This window comes from Aedes albopictus, chromosome 2 (genome assembly GCF_035046485.1).
Source record: "Aedes albopictus strain Foshan chromosome 2, AalbF5, whole genome shotgun sequence".
Classification (NCBI taxonomy): Eukaryota; Metazoa; Arthropoda; class Insecta; order Diptera; family Culicidae; genus Aedes; species Aedes albopictus.
Genome location: NC_085137.1, coordinates 179,242,783 through 179,260,770, shown reverse-complemented (window position 1 = coordinate 179,260,770; position 17,988 = coordinate 179,242,783). Strand labels below are relative to the sequence as shown.

The window sequence follows — 17,988 nt, the reverse complement described above, 5'->3', positions numbered from 1 at the left end:
ATTTCACCAGGGATATTCTTCCAAAATTTTTGTAGGGATTTCTGCAGAAATTTCTCTTGGATTTTTTCCAAGAAGTTGCCTACAAATTTTCCATGGATCCTTTCGGGAATTCTTTCAGCAGTTTCAGAATTGGCTCACGGATCCCATCAGGATTTTTTAGAATAATTCCTTTGTATTCCATTTTTCCTTCAGATATTTACTCAGGGAAGACTTTTTGGAACTCTTCAAGTGATTCCTTCCTTTTGGAAATGCACCAGGAATTCAATTTTAAATTCCTCCAGACATTTCTTTTTGAATACGTTCCAGCGATTCGGCCAGGATTTCCTTCAGGTTTCCTTCAGGATTTTTTTTTTCGAGGAATCCATTATTTGACAGTTCTCCGGAAATGCATCCAGGAAATTCTTCAATAATTCTTACAGAGATATGTACCTCGAGGGTTTCCTCCAGTGATAGTTTCAAGGATTTTACGAGAATATCTTCAAGAATTCTTCCAATGTTTCTCCCGGGAATATTTACGTCAATTGTCATATATAAAGGGTGAGTCGGTTATTATTGTGCCACCCTACCTTCAACTGATTCGCAAATTGTCTACAGCTAACGAAATGAAATCAAATTTTCACAGTAGTTTAGTATATATATGTATTTCAACTTTTTGGTATCGGTTCAAATTTAGGATGCGTTTTAGTTCAAATTCACGACATTTTAGACGCCCTCCATGTGGCCATGTTCAGATTCCACCTGAAACAAATAATTGAAGCTCTCTGGTTTGTTTATGCGCATCCTGCCTGGTTTTCACCCAGATCCAAGCTAATGTTTTACTGACAACCGTTCCTGAAACCTATTGTCGAACATTAAGACAATAGGTTTCCGACAAATCCGACAACGTATAATCGTTATTTGTTCCAAGGCGCGATACCATCATTTTATATTTTAGCATGTGATTGTACAACATCTTTTTGGGAACTGTTAACTGAATTTATTCTATATTCACCGGAATCTCTCTGTAATGTAAACATCAGACTATAAGGAGAAACTGTACAAAATTTGGTTGATCTCGGTGGAGTAGGAAAAAAGTTACGTAAGTTTGAAAATAGCACAATAATTATCGACTCACCCTTTATAGGATTATGCTATGAGATTAATATAGAGAATATGAATATATAAAATTAGTATATATATCTGCTCGGAGCGGATGGATTCGAATGAATTTTTGAAACAATCTGCAAAAATCTTTACAGTTTCAGATAAGGAGAATGCACAAAAATGGTCCGAATCCACGTTTAGCAGGAAAAAAAATCCGATCTCTGTTATCGTTAGTTTTAGATGTTTGGTATCTCCGGAGAAGTTGTGTGCTGCATATTTTCCAAAAAAAAATGATTAGCGTGGTCCTCGTCTTAACTCAAAACTGGAATAGAACTTTTAAATTTCGAGTCATATGCGATCAAGTTCTTCAGCGAAGTTTTGGGGAATGCTATTGCGAGTAACTTTGCTGAAGGCACCTTTTATCTAGCTCTTAATATGAACGTAGTAGGTTAATTTTAAGTTTTAAGGGTGATCCCTCCAAAAACGATTTTTTCACAACTTTTTTATTTGATTTATATTTCGAAGATGTAGGCTTCAGAGCATTTGAAGAGCAAGTAATTACGCATATTTGTTCTGAACATTGCATGTTGCTAAGTCTTGTCATTCACATGTTATGGGCAGTTTTGACATAAAAACAACGATGTCTTGAAATACTAATATCTCATGGAGTTGGTGAAATTGAAAAGCTCTTTAAGCGCTCAACAGCACAATTGTGCTGGTTCGTCACGAAAGGGATATAAAGCCAAATTTGGAGTAAAAATTACGAGAACGTAATTTTTTTAAATTAGAATAAATCAACATCAACAGGGCTGGTAGCGTTCAGGTGGCAAAATAATAGTGACTTTAGTGACCAAAATTATCGAAAAAGTGACCAAATAGTGACTGAATAGTGTCCTCAAAGTAGTTTTTACTGAAATCTCAACCAAATTTCTGTGGAATACCGAATTCCGATTAAGTGTTTAACTGTAAATCTCCAACGAAGTAAAAAAAAAACTAAAAAGTTGAGATTTTACTAAAATATTACCAAACAGCAAACCAAATAACGAATCACCAAAACTGACATAATATTTGATTCGTTGTATTGAAAATTTATATTTAAACAATCTATTTTTTATGGGGCGACGTTGGGTATTATCGGCAGTTTTGTTCTCTTCGTCATGAGGGGGTTTTGTCGGCCAAATTTCTTGAAACTTGGTCCTATAATTCAGCTTGGTTGAGGCTAACTAGAGACGAACCAGCCAAGGGCTGAAAGTCTCTCTAATAAAGACAAATCAATCAATCAATTGAGGCTAACTCTAAGATCAACAGCATCCAAAAACCCTCCATGATGGAGAGAACAAAACTGCCGAATATACACTATTTCTCCTATCATCGTTCACAATCATTCACAAATTTTTGAATATTCTAATTTGTGAGCTTTTCAAATTTTGATAAAAAAAATCTCCGAATTTGAGGCAAAGACTTCGAAAATTAAATATGCACAATGGCTCCGAGTTATAAAATTTGGCTTCACCGTCACTATATTTTTTGAAAATTTCAGACTTAGATTAAATCTTTAAGCATCATTATCTTCCAAGTTAAAATTCCGATTTTTTATTTGCGAAAATTTTTAATAAATCAGGTGCTATTTTTTTCCGCTTTGTTCTGTTAAGATTTTATTTTGTCAGCAGTAATTCGTCTACTGCCGTTCCGTTTCTACCCTAAACACAGTTTCAAAGCTCATTTACTAGTTTAAAGACTTGCGAACAAACTATTCCTTTCCAGGTTCGGTTCGATATTCTTAAGGTACACCGGGGCAACTTGAAATAGGTGGGGCAAAATAAAACGCAAAGTTTGGAAAAAAAATTCAAAATAATTTGGAAAAATTTTCTTAGCCAAAAAATTGTTTGATTCACGAACTATGTGTTATGGCATTCAAATTGTTTATCTTGACTAGACAACATCATGTTAATCCGCTGTTTCATCTTACCCCACCCGTTTCAACTTGCCCCGGTGTACCTTATAAAAAACTTGCATTATCTAGGATGTTCGATAAGCATACCAACTCTTGCGCACCCCATGCTTTTCTTATGAGATGTGCAACAATTGGCAAGTTTTTAACCCTCCTATGATTTTAGAAGGCTTGTCTGGGTCATATTGACCCTAACATCTTGATAGGGTTAAGGTGTAGGTACATGTACAATAATTGGAAATTAACCCTACTAAAAGAAAATAGGCAATTTTCAAATTTTAGATCAGATTAACAAATTGCAAGTTTTTCAAGCTAAATCAAATGGCATGACTCAAAAGCATCAAAATTCTTTCAAAAATCCCTTTTACGATTGAAAGTATTGCTTTTCAACATAACTTTATTTATTTTTTTATTTATTTATTTGACTATGTCTTCAGCAGTAGCTGTACAGACTGAGTAATTATCCTATTAGGGCTTGTTCACAAATGTCATAACGCTGGAGGGGGTGGGTGGGTGTACTTCATGGTGTTACAGCTCGAACAAAAAAATTTTCTTCCCGTATAAACAATGTTACGAAGGGGTGGGTGGGTGTCAAAAAAGGCCAATTTTGGCGTTATGACGTTTGTGAATGAACCCTTACCTAATACTAGCTTTAAACCTATTTCTACTTATTACAAAATCAAACGATTCAACAGTGTTCAACAATTTAAAACATTTCTCTAAAGGATTGTTCTGACCAAAGAGCGTCCGATGTCCAGGGATCCAAAAAGACAACCTTTGACGAGTACGGCGTACAGGTACTAAGAAGTTAGCTTGTTCCAGTAGCGAAGGGCAGTCGATCCGGTTTGTAACAATATCGTAAGCAAACATTCTTTGCAGGAATACTCGTCGATCTTTGAGGGATTCAAGTTTGATCAGTTGGCGCCGCTGCTCATACGGGGGCAGCCTTAGCGGATCATTCCAAGGTAATCGCCGCAAAGCGAAACGGACGAAGCTACGTTGCACTCTTTCGATATGCATGATATGCACTTCATGATGTGGCGCCCAGATCTGGACAGCATATTAAAACTTTGTTGCACGAGAAAGGAGAAAAAATGGTAATCTGATTTGAGTATATTATCCCCCGGCTTATTTGTCAAGACAGCTTAAATTAAATGCAATGTGGCGCCATCACGAGACCGTCCCGAATTTCCCACAAAAGCTCTTAGATTGTAATGAATACCGGGGGTTGCTCGCATAATTCTATGTGAAAAATGAGAAGAATGCTGCACACATGCTCCGTTGAGTAAAAACGCTAATCCAACTCAATTTGGCTAATGAAAATTTATTCATCTCGCCGGGTTTCGTCTATCGCTTGCGCTTTCACATCGAACCACGGCGCGGCAGCGCCATGCTCTTTCGAGAGATTCGGATAACATGTTGCCATGTGTTTTTACGTAACCCCATCGCGTGGGATCCCCCCGATCAACAGGCACAAAAAAGCTCATCCGACCGTCAAAACAGGGCGCTGTCTGTTTTTTTATTGAGTCACACATTTGCTTCATTCGCGAAGCCTCCACAATGTAGGTAGGTAGATAGAGAGCAATCGAGGATGTGGGAAATGTAGTCCAATCTCCTTCCACCACCCATCGCAGAATAGATCGGCGTGTTGGTCCGTGCTATCGCACTGTGGTGCACTAAGTTTTCTAAACTGAAACTGTCCCTGCCAGGCACTTTATTCAAAGTTTCCCGGGACAAGCTGTGTTTTCCATTGAATTCAATGGACCGCGGAAACTCTCGATATGAGCATCATCGTCATGTGAACTTCCAGCGGACATGCAACACCGGGTGGTTTACTACCTGGGAGCGATGTTGGCATCAGCCTGCTCTATCAGGATGTCGGGTTGGGCAGGTCCGAATTTAGGAGGAAACGGGCTCGTTAGGACGAAAAGTCTTGACTCAATTGATGATTCAATTGTCGAGATATCATGTGAAGAAGTAAAAGCTAAAGAAGAACACAAATGAAAAGAAAAAGGAGAAGAAGAAGCAATAGATAAAAAAAATACAAAAAAATAATAATAACAACAAGAAAGAGACGATGAAGAACAATTCATGAGTCCTGATAATAACTCAATCATAAAATCCGGCCCTGCAGAGGCCGGTAACTTGTGCGATGTACACCAACCGTACTTCGTTGCCGGCGTTCCAAGTTATATGCCAACCCGTGTAGCGTAAAGGATGATGGTTGGTATCATCAATTTCCATTAGAGATGCCGCACTGAAAGGTCCTCTACTCTACACAGATACAGCACAGCGGCCGAAGCAACCGGGACGTACTAACGCGAAACATGTGCGTAAGTAACAACATCACTTCGGTGGAAAACGTATCACTTTGCTCCGGGATGGGAAAGTGACGGATGTCGTGTGCTAATTCGATTGAGTTGGCATGTGGCTTGAAGGCAACGAGAACGAACAGACCCAGGGTATAGAGTTATCGCTTCCTTGCAGAATGTTGTGCAGAATACGGTTCCACAATCGATACAGCTTGTGGAAGCAAGTAGCCTTATGATGATATTTTCAGATTGGCTGTGCTGTGCGTTTCCATAAAACGCAGACTTCGTAGTTCAACAGGCCACAATCTCTTCCAAATCTTTTCGCAATGAAAACTTCTAGCCTCGTCATTTTTGCTTCTGGGACATGAAGTACGAATACAGAAATAATAACGGGCAAAAAGCAATAAAACATAGGGAATATAGAGAATGTCTATTAGACAACAACAACCAAGCGTCTCCATTTCAAGAAAACCTCACGAGTGAAGCTACTAAATGTAAAACATTGTTATGCCATTTCACCCAACCGGAGCATTTTGAACCTAGTCCCCATGTGTGTTCTCACTAGGACAAAACTGTCCACGATTGATTCCTATGACACTGCTCAGTTCGTAAAACGAGCCATTCCATTCATCAATCAATCAGACCCTTTGCCATCAAACAGCAACTCCTAATCTAAGCTCTAAGGCGTCCTCCTGTGTATGCTCTTCGGATGCATTGCACATCATCAACTAATCACCTCTTGTGGCCGGCCATCCACTCGGTCGGTCGGTAGCTGATGTGTCGTTTGACGAATTTCCTACGTCAATTGTATGCTGCGGAGGTTGGCAAATTGGCCCACGTCCGATTGCTTTGGCTTTCGATGGAATGACACAGGGAGTTGTGGAATTAAATTTATAGCGTTGCTTCCACCAGGACGGTGCACAACGGTTTCATTTGTGAGGAAAGCGGTCAAAATCGTATTTTGAAATTGAAAAGCGTTAATCTCTCCTGGACCCGTCAAAGAATTTCGCCAGAATCACGACAAGAACCCAATAATCAAATTCTCGCTCAGTAACTGGTACATATCTAAGCAAAATTACAGTAAGAATTACTCTAAGAAACCGTCAAAGACTTAATAAGCAAAGTGTAAGTGTAGAATTAGCTCAGAGTTAAAATACACGTTAATAAAAACCAAGGATCGGTATATTCGCCTCACTCCATTCATATTCACTCCTCTTTGCTGAAGCGAATCGAGAAAGATGCAGCAAACGGATCGTCGTGATCAAACACGCAACCCCATCACCAGTGGGAAGCGATGAGCCATCTGCTTGACATGAATATTCGTTGCCATTCGTCGCAGTTTGGATCGCAAGCGAATGAATGAATGGCGAATGGTGAAGAATACTGGTGAGCGATCGAAGCGGCTATTATCATAAGTAGAAGAGAATTGCTGCATGTAATGCATACATTTTTACTGTATTGTCGCTGAAATGCTAGATTAGCAAAGAAAATAATTCGAAAACATCAATAATTCGTATGCACAATATCAATCGCATCACTCACGAATCGCATTCGCTTGCGATGCGAATGTGGACGAATGAATAATTTCCAAGTGTGGCTTCCCACCGTTCGCCGGAGTTTGCTATCGTCGCTGACAAGCACACACACGAACTCAAGCGACAACCGTTCGCTGCTGACTGTCTTCGAATGGGGAAGAAGATGAAAAGTGGAAATCAGGAACCCTGATAAAAACTAAAAAAAAAAACTTAATAAGCAGTTCAAAGAACACAACACGAACAGATCAATATGACCAATAATACAATAATCCATTGCTTCCAGTTCTTAAGGCACTTACTCGCGAATGTTCTTGGATTATCTAGAAATCTTTGAAAATTATTTCTCTACAGAACTATGCTCCATGGACCTGTGGATGTCAGCATCAGTAATATAACGACAATTCATTGATTACACTTGTAGATCTTCAGCCATTTACGCACGGAAGTTCTTGGAGGTTCTAGAACATCTTTGGAATTTTGTTCTAGGGGTCTCTGGGGCAAGGGTTCTCAGGGGTGATCGAGGGGGTATCAGGGGTGTTTTAGAGGGCCCCACGTGGTTTATCGAGGGCACCTGGAGTTCCCAGGAGCATTTACATGGGATCTCAAGGTGTACCTGGAGGTCTCCAGAGGGATTTCAAGGTGCCTCAGGGAGTTTCAGGGGGACATCATGTGCTCTATCGGGCGCTACAAGGGGTCTCAGAGGCGTTTCAAGGAATTCAAGGGAGTTTCAAGGAGGTCCCTGGAGGTCTCTGGGGGTTTTAGGGAGTACAATAAAATCTTATGGGCGCTTCAGGGGGTCCCAGTAGACTTGAGGAAAGTTCCATTTTTTAAGACAATTACACCGTTTTTGACCTTGCGGCCTCTACAGACTAAACATTACTAACATTCGACAATGGACAAAACATATACACTAAAACCTCTTTTTATGCATGTTTTTTTTATGCACTTTTAATTTATGCACCTTTTTTTATGCCCTGCATAAAAAGAGGGAGAGCTACTCAGAACCAATATTGTGCATAGAATATTTAATAATGACAGGAACTATTGCAACGGCGACCGGGGGGTGTTTACAGATGAGAGCAAAGGAAGGTTACAGGTTCGTTTTTGGGTGTTTCCGAAGGTCTCATGTGCGTTACATGGTCTCCGAGTGGGTCTTAAGGGGATTTCGGAGTCATTTCAGGAGTCTCAGAGCATTTTAGGCTGGTTTCAAAGCCGTTCTGGAGGCGTTTTTAGGGGTTTTGGTTTAGGAGGACATTTCAAGATGTTCCAGATCATTTTCGGCGTGATTCAGAGGCGTTACGGAAGCGTTACGGAGGAGTTTTCAGGGTGTTAGGAGCTTCTCAGGTGCGTTACATGGGGTCCGAGGGGGTTTAAGGGGGATTTCGGAGGCATTTCATAATGTTTCAGATCATTTTCGGCGTGATTCAGAGGCGTTACGGAAGCGTTACGGAGGAATTTTCAGGGTGTTAGGAGCTTCTCAGGTGCGTTACATGGGGTCCGAGGGGGTTTAAGGGGGATTTCGGAGGCATTTCATAATGTTTCAGATCATTTTCGGCGTGATTCAGAGGCGTTACGGAAGCGTTACGGAGGAGTTTTCGGGGTGTTTGGAGCCTCTCAGGTGCGTTACATGGGGTCCGAGGGGGTTTAAGGGGGATTTTGGAGGCATTTCATGACGTTTCAGAGCATTTTCGGCGGGATGCAGAGGCGTTACTTAGGCGTTACGGAAGTGTTTTCGGGGTGTTCGGAGCCTCTCAGGTGCGTTACATGGGGTCCGAGGGGGTTTAAGGGGGATTTTGGAGACATTTCAAGACGTTTCAGAGCATTTTCGGCGGGATGCAGAGGCGTTACTTAAGGGTTACGAGGAGTTTTCGTGGGGTTCGTAGCCTCTCAGGTGCGTTACATGGGGTCCGAGGGGGTTTAAGGGGGATTTCGGAGGTATTTCAAGACGTTTCAGAGCATTTTCGGTGGGATGCAGAGGCGTTACTTAAGCGTTACGAGGAGTTTTCGTAGGGTTCGGAGCCTCTCAGGTGCGTTACATGGGGTCCGAGGGGGTTTAAGGGGGATTTTGGAGGCATTTCAAGACGTTTCAGAGCATTTTCGGGGGATTCAGAGGCGTTACGGTAGCGTTACGGAGAAGTTCTATGAGGTTTCGAAGCATCTCAGGTGCGTTACAAGGGGTCGCCAGGGGGTTTAAGGGGGATTTTTGAGGCATTTCAGGAAATTTTAGAACAGACTCCGAAATACCTTGAATCGCCCCTCAAACCCCATGCAACGCCCTTTAAAGTCTCCTGAGATCCCTTGAATTGCCCCTAAAGCCCCTTGGAACGCCCCTGAAACCCACTTAATACTATTGAAATACCCCAGAATTCTCCGTAATCCCATGAAAACACCAAAAAATCTTGACAGAACACCCTTGTAAGGCTCCTCAAACCCCCCGAAACAACCCCTTAAAACGCCCCTGAAGCCCCTTGGAACCCCCTTTTAGGGCTCTCTGGGAACATTCTGAAAACCCCCTTAGCCCCACCTCATCTGCCCAGGAGCAAGATCTGTTCTCGCAAACTAGATTTTCTAATTGAAGCCCAAACTTAATTTATGCATAAATTTCCCTCTTTTTATGCACATTTTTAATTTATGCACATTTTTAATTTATGCAGTCCCAGCCATGTGCATAAAAAGAGGTTCCAGTGTAACACCCAGTGGTCCAGTGGAAAATTTTTCGTTTGATGAAAAGTTTTACCCGACGTAAGCGGGATTCGAACCCGCACTCCGAGGCTTACGAGACACCTAAACGATTGACGCCGCTAACTGCTCGGCCACGAAGCCCACACTCCGGACTCCAGGCGCTTCAGGGGATCCGAGGGGGGTTAAAGGCTCCGGATCCCGCTGTAACACCCCTGAAAACTTGTTGAAGTTCCCCTGAAATGTTATCAATCGCTCCTGAAACCACTCGGAATGCTCTAAAACCGTTCTTGAAACACCCTGAAGCTTTCTGAAATGCTTTGAAACACCTCTGAATCCCCTTGTAACACCTTTTAAAGTCTCCTGAAACCCTCCCTCTGAAGAGCTCTTAAACTCCCTTGACACGTCTCTGAAACCCGCGTAACAGAAATGAAACGCACCTGAAATGCCAGTAATCCCATTTAAACGAAAACGAATCATGTCGTCTGCTTTGCTGTTTCTCAAATACCCAGGTCTGCAGGTTCATGAACATTTCTAATTTAAACAACTTAGCACTTGGCATAAAAAAAAGGTTCCAGTGTACTAGGGAGTTTTTAAAAGCATTCATCCAAATAGTTAACAAGGAGGTCTTCCGGATATTTTTTCTTTTATTTCTTAAGGAGTACATTACATATATTTATGGTTTCCTAGAAGTGCTATTTTTTAGAAATTACTCAAAAGATTAAATTGTATGCATACTAGATCAAAAACTTTGTCTTGATTTTGACACAATCATAACAACTGCAGTAAGAAATATAAGAGGTTCATTAAATTTTGTTTTCAGGATTGTTTTTATCAATATTTGTAACAGACTTATAATAATATGTTATATCTTCTAACCAATTTGTTATAAAATTTGTTATATTTCATGTAACAGTTTTTGCATATGCAGGTATTTTTTTAAACAAAATTGTTTTTTTTTTGTTGTCGGTACCCATGACTTAACTTTGTTTCTGAAGGAAAAGCTCACAATTTGTGAGTAATTCGGGTGTGGAATTCGATTCCAGCAGGCGAATTCCGGTGAACTTTTTCTTTGAAGAAAAGAAAATATTCATGCTGGTGAGCAATCGAAGAGAATTTCTTTTCTTCGAAGAAATTGTTCGCCAAAATTCGGAATTGAAATCTATATTTGTTTTTCTACGCGGTTTTTGTAAGCGGCCAGCGTAAAAAACGTATTTTTCTCAAGAAAGGTTGTAAAAAACCGCGTTATTTCAAAAACCTGCGTTATCAAAGCGAAGTCATGGTGGATGCGTATAAAGACTCCATGGGGCATTGAGGGGCGTTCCAAGATGTTACAGAGTGTTTCAAAAATGTTTTAGAGGCGTTTTAGGGGGTTTCTGTGGGTTCTATGGTGTTTCAGGGACGTTACCTGGGGTCCGATGGTGTTTTAGAGGAAGGCATTTCTGGAAGTTTCCGAGGATTTTCGGCGGGTTCAGGGTCGTTACAGGCAAGGTAAATTTAATGGAAGGTACTAGTATATACGCAGTCAGTAGATGCGGGGAGAGGCTTATGATGGGCGTGGTGAAGGCGACTGCTGGCGAGTTTGTTTAAGCCTTGGTTTACGCTGTACTCTATCGGTTTCTGTGGGGTTGCTAGGAGTTGTTGTTTACCCCCACACAATTGAAATTTTTTGTCGTAGTGGCAGAGCAACTGCTTGTTTTGCGGTTTCAACCTGCCAGGACGCGCGCCATCAAGCAACCAAAACTGCACCGCGCTCTCACTGTATACGACGAGCGAGGTTTTTTGGTGGTGGTTGTACTTTTTACAACAGCGCGCGTGCTGAAGGGTTAAATTAATGATTGTGAGAAAAATGCAACTGATTTTGGTGGTTTGGATGCAGCAACATTGACAATACGCATGTGGAATCTTTACTGCCTTAAATCGAAGAAAAACTTATTTAAAAGAGGACCTGACTTGAGGAAATGCGGTTTAGCTACGGCAGTTTCTAAGGGTTTAAAATGGGAATTTCACCCGGAGCTGTAACTTTTTGGGCGACAGATAGTGATGGGGAAGATGGGTGGCAAGGACTAGTCGTGTCCACCAAGCCGTGGATACCCAGCTATGACAGGTACTAGCAGAAGGATCCTTAAGTCGGCAGGAAGCGGTTGTCATCAACCAAAGAGCGTGCAGTCGGGAAACAATTGGGATAGCCGTGATTTGTCTGTCGGGTGAACGGATTTCCGATACTTTGTCCGGCAAACACTACTCGATACAACCAGGGATGGGAACACTCACTTGCAAAGAGTTACATTCACTTGCTAATTTCTCAGCTGAGAAGCATCCTATCAAGAAACGATGTATGGACGACTTTCGCCTTTTGGTTTTGTCTAAAAGTTTGCTGAATAGAGTATGAATCGCACATGCATACCAAAGTCGTGATAGAGCTGTGAAAGCGACTCTCCACCAGGTGAGTGTAATTTACATTCACCTTGTGGAGAGTTGCATTCACAGCTCTCTAACGAGTTCGGTATGCGTGTGCGACCCATACTCCATTCGACAAACTTTTAGACAAAACCAAAAGGCAAAAGTCGTCCATACATCTTTTCTTGATAGGACGCTTCTGAGCTGAGAAAATAGCAAGTGCTATGCAAGTGAGTGTTCCCATCCTTGGTCAGTATCGATCGTCGAACAGGTTGGACGCGTTTTTAATTTGCTCCGTTTAAAGTAAGCCGCGTGTGGTTTAATTCGTTTTTATTGCTGCGTAAGTGAACCATGCCGTGCGCGATAATTAATTGTACCGTCAGTGACGACAAACACGTATGGTACTGTCATGGATCGTGCGGGAAAAAAATCCATGCTGCATGCGTCGGCGCTCAGAGGAATCACGAGAAGAGCATTTTATCATATATGCTTCCTCTATGCTTCGAATGTCAGAAGCGTTTTGTAATGGAGATCAATTTTGACAAGCTCCACAGTCAACAGGAGGAGAGTTTCAAACTAAACAAGCTATTGTTGGAGTCCAACCACAAACTAGCAACCAAATTAAACAACTTGAATATCGAATACGGTTTTGAAAGTATGGAAATGCTTCTTAATGAGGTAAAAACTGCCGTCATCGATAGCAGGAACGCGGTACCGGAGATTGACCTCAGTTCGAAAGCCAAGAATGATGTGGTTGCAATAAAAAATCACCTCTCGTCGCTTTTCGATATTTCGATGCAGGCTACAAAAAATAATGTAATGGAATATGTAGATGCATTGACTACTGACCTGACGAGGGAACTTAAAAATATGTGTTCTGAATTTGAAAAGGTCAGTGCCCTAATTATTGATATGGCGAGTCACTGCTCCGACCATAATGCTAGTCACCCGAATTTAGCTTCAACGGTAGATATCGTTGATGAGCTAAAAGCACTTAGCAGTGCAGTCAATTCATGGAGCGAAATTAAGTCTTCGGCTGCCGTCGTGAATTCACTAGAAACCTATACCGTCGTTAAACCATCTGCACCAATAAATGAATCACACCCCAGTTTGGAATCTGAGCTGAACAACGAAACTGAACCTGATGATTCGGGCTGGCGAAATCTTGGAGGGAAACAAGTGTGGAAGGCAAGTTGGGCGGAATATGATGCACGCAAGCGCCGGCGCTTAGATCAGCAAAAGCAAGCTGAAAAAGCCAGGAAGCGGCGCAAGCGGAATGCAGCACAAAATTCTGCTACGAAGAGACCCCACCGTTCGAGCAATCATGTAAATAAATGCAACAACGGTTCTGCTAGGGACACATCGCGCACGGTCTTCAGTAGTCAACAATTCTGTAACCGCACTTTAAACCGCCAGAATGGAAACCACTGCTGTGAACAATACATTAACAACAATAATAATGAAAGAAGCGTTTTCAACAATCACAACAGGGGTAATGCACTTAACCGCAACACGCCTCTATTTCCACTGGATAGCGAGCTGTTGGCCGCAGCGAAGGATCAATTTTCGAGACCACCACCCACATCATACAGGCCAACTATTAGATTCCAGAGAGGGGAAGTTCTCAACCCCTACCCTACCGAGGATCGACCGAATACTTCGAATAGTATGAATAGCCCTTATCTTCAAGCCGTCTCTTCAAATGCTCATCACCTGACACAAGGACACACACCTTTATCTTGCGAGGCATGCACGTGTAGAAACGCGTGTTTTCGTCGGAATTGACGCTCTCTTCGGAGGAAGTTGAAGACAACATTTCGGTGACTACCGACGGTCACCTGGACTTGACGATTTCCCAACAACAGGAAGTAGCGGATACCTCTGCGAAAATGGATACAGAAGGGCAATGTGTTCTTAGCAAAGAATTAATTATCTACTGTCAGAATTTCAATAGGATGAAGAGTTCTTACAAAATTAGTGAAATTTATAAACAAGTGTCGTCTTGTAATTATCAAGTAATTTTGGGGACCGAAACGAGTTGGGACTCTAGTGTAAATAGTGAAGAAGTATTTGACGTTCGCTTTAATGTGTATAGAGATGACCGTGACAAGTTACTATCCAACAAAAAAAGTGGTGGAGGTGTTTTGATTGCAGTAAGTAGTGAATATGAATCTGAACAAATCTCGACTGTAAAGTGCAAAGAATTTGATCACGTTTGGGTAAAACTACTCATTAATGATCAAATTCATATTTTGTCAGCAGTGTACTTCCCTCCGGAATATGCAAACAAAGAATCATATGAGACGTTTTTCAATCTTGCAGCTAGCATTATTTCTCAGTTTACGTCAGAGTCAAATGTTCACATATATGGTGATTTTAACCAAAAAGAAGCTAAATTCATTATTGATGACGAAAATGAGTCTATTTTGATACCTGTTGTAGGAGATAATGAAACACTCCATTCTCTATTTGACAGAAGCGCTGAAAACGGACTCAACCAAGTAAATAATGTAAAAAATCAAAACAATTGCTATTTGGATTTACTATTTACTAATATGTCAGAAGATTTCTGCGTATCTGAATCACATGCTCCTTTGTGGAAAAATGAAGTCTTCCATACTGCAATTGAATACTCCATATTCATTCATGAAAAAGTTACACCATTGGATAACAATTTGTCCGAACCATACTTTGACTTTAGGAATGCGAACTACGTTCTTTTAAAAAATGAATTAAACGGTATTAACTGGCAAGATTTATTACGTAATACTAAAATTGACCGAGCCGTGGATATTTTCTATCGAAACATATATGATATTCTGGAAAAAACAGTCCCAATTAAATACAAGAAAAAATCAAATACTAAATTCCCTGTGTGGTACAATAGGCAGATTATTAATTTAAGAAACAGAAAACAAAAAGCTCACAAAACATACAAAAGAAACAATACTTGTGAAAACCTTTCGCTCTATCTTGGTATATGTGATCAACTTAATTTGGAAATGAGAAACGCACATGAAGAATATAATGCGTCAATAGAAAGTAACATTAAGTCAGATCCAAAGCGCTTCTATAATTATGTTAAACAAAAACAAAAATCAAACTTTTTTCCATCAAAAATGATGTTAGATAATGTAACCGGCAACACATCAACCGAGATTAGTAACTTATTTGCTGATTTCTTTCAAAATAACTATACATCTCATAACGATTCTGAGCGGGATTTCCAGTATTTTTCATATTTACCGCAACATGATGGTGACATCACTGTTTCTAGTTTACCTTTAAATCGAATTTTGAATGCGCTTGAATCCTTAGACTCATCGAAAGGTGCTGGACCAGATGGCTTACCACCAGTGTTCCTAAAAAATCTAGCAAATGAAATAGTGAAGCCATTATTTTGGCTATTCAATTCATCTTTAGAAACAGGTATTCTTCCACCGGTATGGAACGAATCCTTTCTAACCCCGATTTTCAAAAGTGGTAAAAAATCTGATATAAGCAACTATCGAGGGATTGCTATAATATCCTGTATCCCAAAACTGTTTGAGTCCATAATCAACGACAATCTATTCTCACAACTAATGCCATTAATAACTAATCAACAACACGGTTTTGTTAGAGGGCGGTCAACGGCAACTAATTTAGTAAATTTTGTAACATTCGCGCTAGATGTAATGGATAGAGAAAATTATGTTGAAGCTTTGTATACTGATTTTAGTAAAGCATTTGATAGAGTGGATATAAGTTTGTTACTTTTCAAGTTGTCTAAATTAGGATTCAACCCTAGGTTACTTAAATGGATCGAGTCTTACTTAACTGATAGAACTCAAAGAGTAAGATTTAAAGGAAACTTGTCTAAAATTGTAAACGTAACATCTGGTGTTCCACAAGGTTCACATCTTGGTCCATTGTTGTTTATTTTGTTTGTGAATGATGTTGAATACGTTGTCAAGTATCTTCAAGTTTCTATATACGCAGACGATATGAAACTTTTCATGGAGATACGTAAAGCATCTGATCTCGAAATATTTCAAAATGAAATTGATATTTTCTTCAGCTGGTGTAGTAAAAATCTATTGGAACTTAACGTTAAAAAATGCAATTCAATTACATTCACGAGAAAATTAAACATAACTCATAAAGTGGTAACTCTAGGTGAGAAAATTGTTGAAAGGCGTAATCTGGTAAGAGATTTAGGCGTTATTCTGGACTCGAAACTAACTTTTGTTGATCATTATAACAATTTTACATATAAAGCAAGTAACATGCTCGGGTTCATCAAACGATTTAGTTTTAATTTTAATGATCCTTATACAATTAAAACACTATATGTGACATACGTAAGACCTCTTCTAGAATATTGTAGTGTTGTTTGGGCTCCATATCAGGTTGCACACATTAACCGGATAGAGTCGATCCAAAAACAGTTTTTGTTGTTTGCTTTAAGGAAACTAGGCTGGGCTCACTTACCGCTACCATCTTATGCGGCACGGAGCATGTTGATTCATTTAGATAGCCTCGAAAATCGAAGAGATTTTGCCATGATTGCTTTTATAAATGATGTTATATAAAATAGAATATGCACCCCCACAATATTGGAAAATTTGAATTTCTCTGCTCCCACTCGTTTATTAAGGAATATAAACTTATTTTTAATTAATTACCACAGAACAGACTATGCAAAACATGGGCCATTGAATAGAATGATGTCTTGTTACAATACACATAGTGACAGAATTGATATGACTATGAGTAGAGATATGCTTAAGAAGGCATTTTTTGAGACAAGTAGGGTTAGGTGATAGGTTTAAGCAACTATTGTAATATAGTATACATATAATTGTAAAGGTCTACAAATTGATTGACGACAATAAATAAACAACCACGAATTTCTTTGGGAACGAACGTCGAAAGGAATCCCCAAAGTGTTTCGGATGGAACGCGGAGAAAAAGTGCACAAAAGTGATCGCTTCGAGGCTCTGACACTTTTGGATCATGGCTAGTATGCCATGTATACAGTTCCAACAAAAACAATACAAACATGCCAGCTGTCATTCCGAATTCCAATATGGCGGATTATATGATATATCATATTGGATTACCTTCCTTTTACTTACCTTGGTTACAGGGGTGTTACATAGGCGTTTTCGGGGGTTTCAGAGGGTTTCAGCTTCGTTACATGGGGCCCGAGGGGGTTTTAGGGGGATTTCGAAAGCAATTGAAAAAAGCTTCAGAGGATATTCCCCGGGTTTCAGAGACGTAACAGAGGTATTTCTAATCGTTAACATGGTTTTTGGAAAACTGAAATTTGGATTTAAAAAAAAAGCTGTCAAACTTAGCGCTGGCGTTCTAGTTTCGTAAATGACTTTTTTCCTGATATTTCTGAAGGAAATGTCCAAGAAGTTTAAAGTCGATTCCACGTAAAAGCTCTTTCGAAAGCTACATTAAAAATCATTACAGGGGTTTGACAAGAAACTACTTTGGAGATTTCAGCAGTGCTCCACTCTGGGATATTAACTAGTAAAATTTAAGTGAAATTTTCGCCAGCACTTTATCTAAAGATTCTACTAGGATTTCACCAATGATATTTTAGAGCATGGTTTCCTGAACTGTGGGTCACGACATCCCAGGGGGGCCCTCTGGACTTCATCCAGGAGGTCGCGAGAGATAGTCGAATATTTTTCTGTAATAGACAACAAATGAGAGCTGTACCCGGCTAGTTCTTCTAAGGGCAGGTCAGGTAATAGACTACCTAAGTCAATAGACGAATTTCGCCCCAAATCGTATTCGGAGTTGGCAGCACCCTCTCAGATTACAATGAAACTTTCTGGGTATGTACACCAAGACTAGATAAGCCACTTTGCATACTTAGTTTCTTCAAAATTTATCTGGACTGACTTTTGAAAAGGGCTAAACTTTTTTTATGGATTTTTTAAAAATGTTTTTAATCAAAAAATGACTACTCCTACAAAAAAGTGTTGTATGGGTGATTATCACAAAATAAGTCAAATTTTAAGAAAAAAAT

The 17,988-nt window shown here is 40.1% G+C and overlaps 1 protein-coding gene across 10 annotated transcripts in view; it reads right to left on the bottom strand.

Annotated features, from left to right (window-relative positions):
- Positions 1–17,988, bottom strand: part of LOC109397513 (dual 3',5'-cyclic-AMP and -GMP phosphodiesterase 11) — a 460,696-nt gene that overhangs the window by 44,066 nt on the left and 398,642 nt on the right. The window lies entirely within an intron of this gene.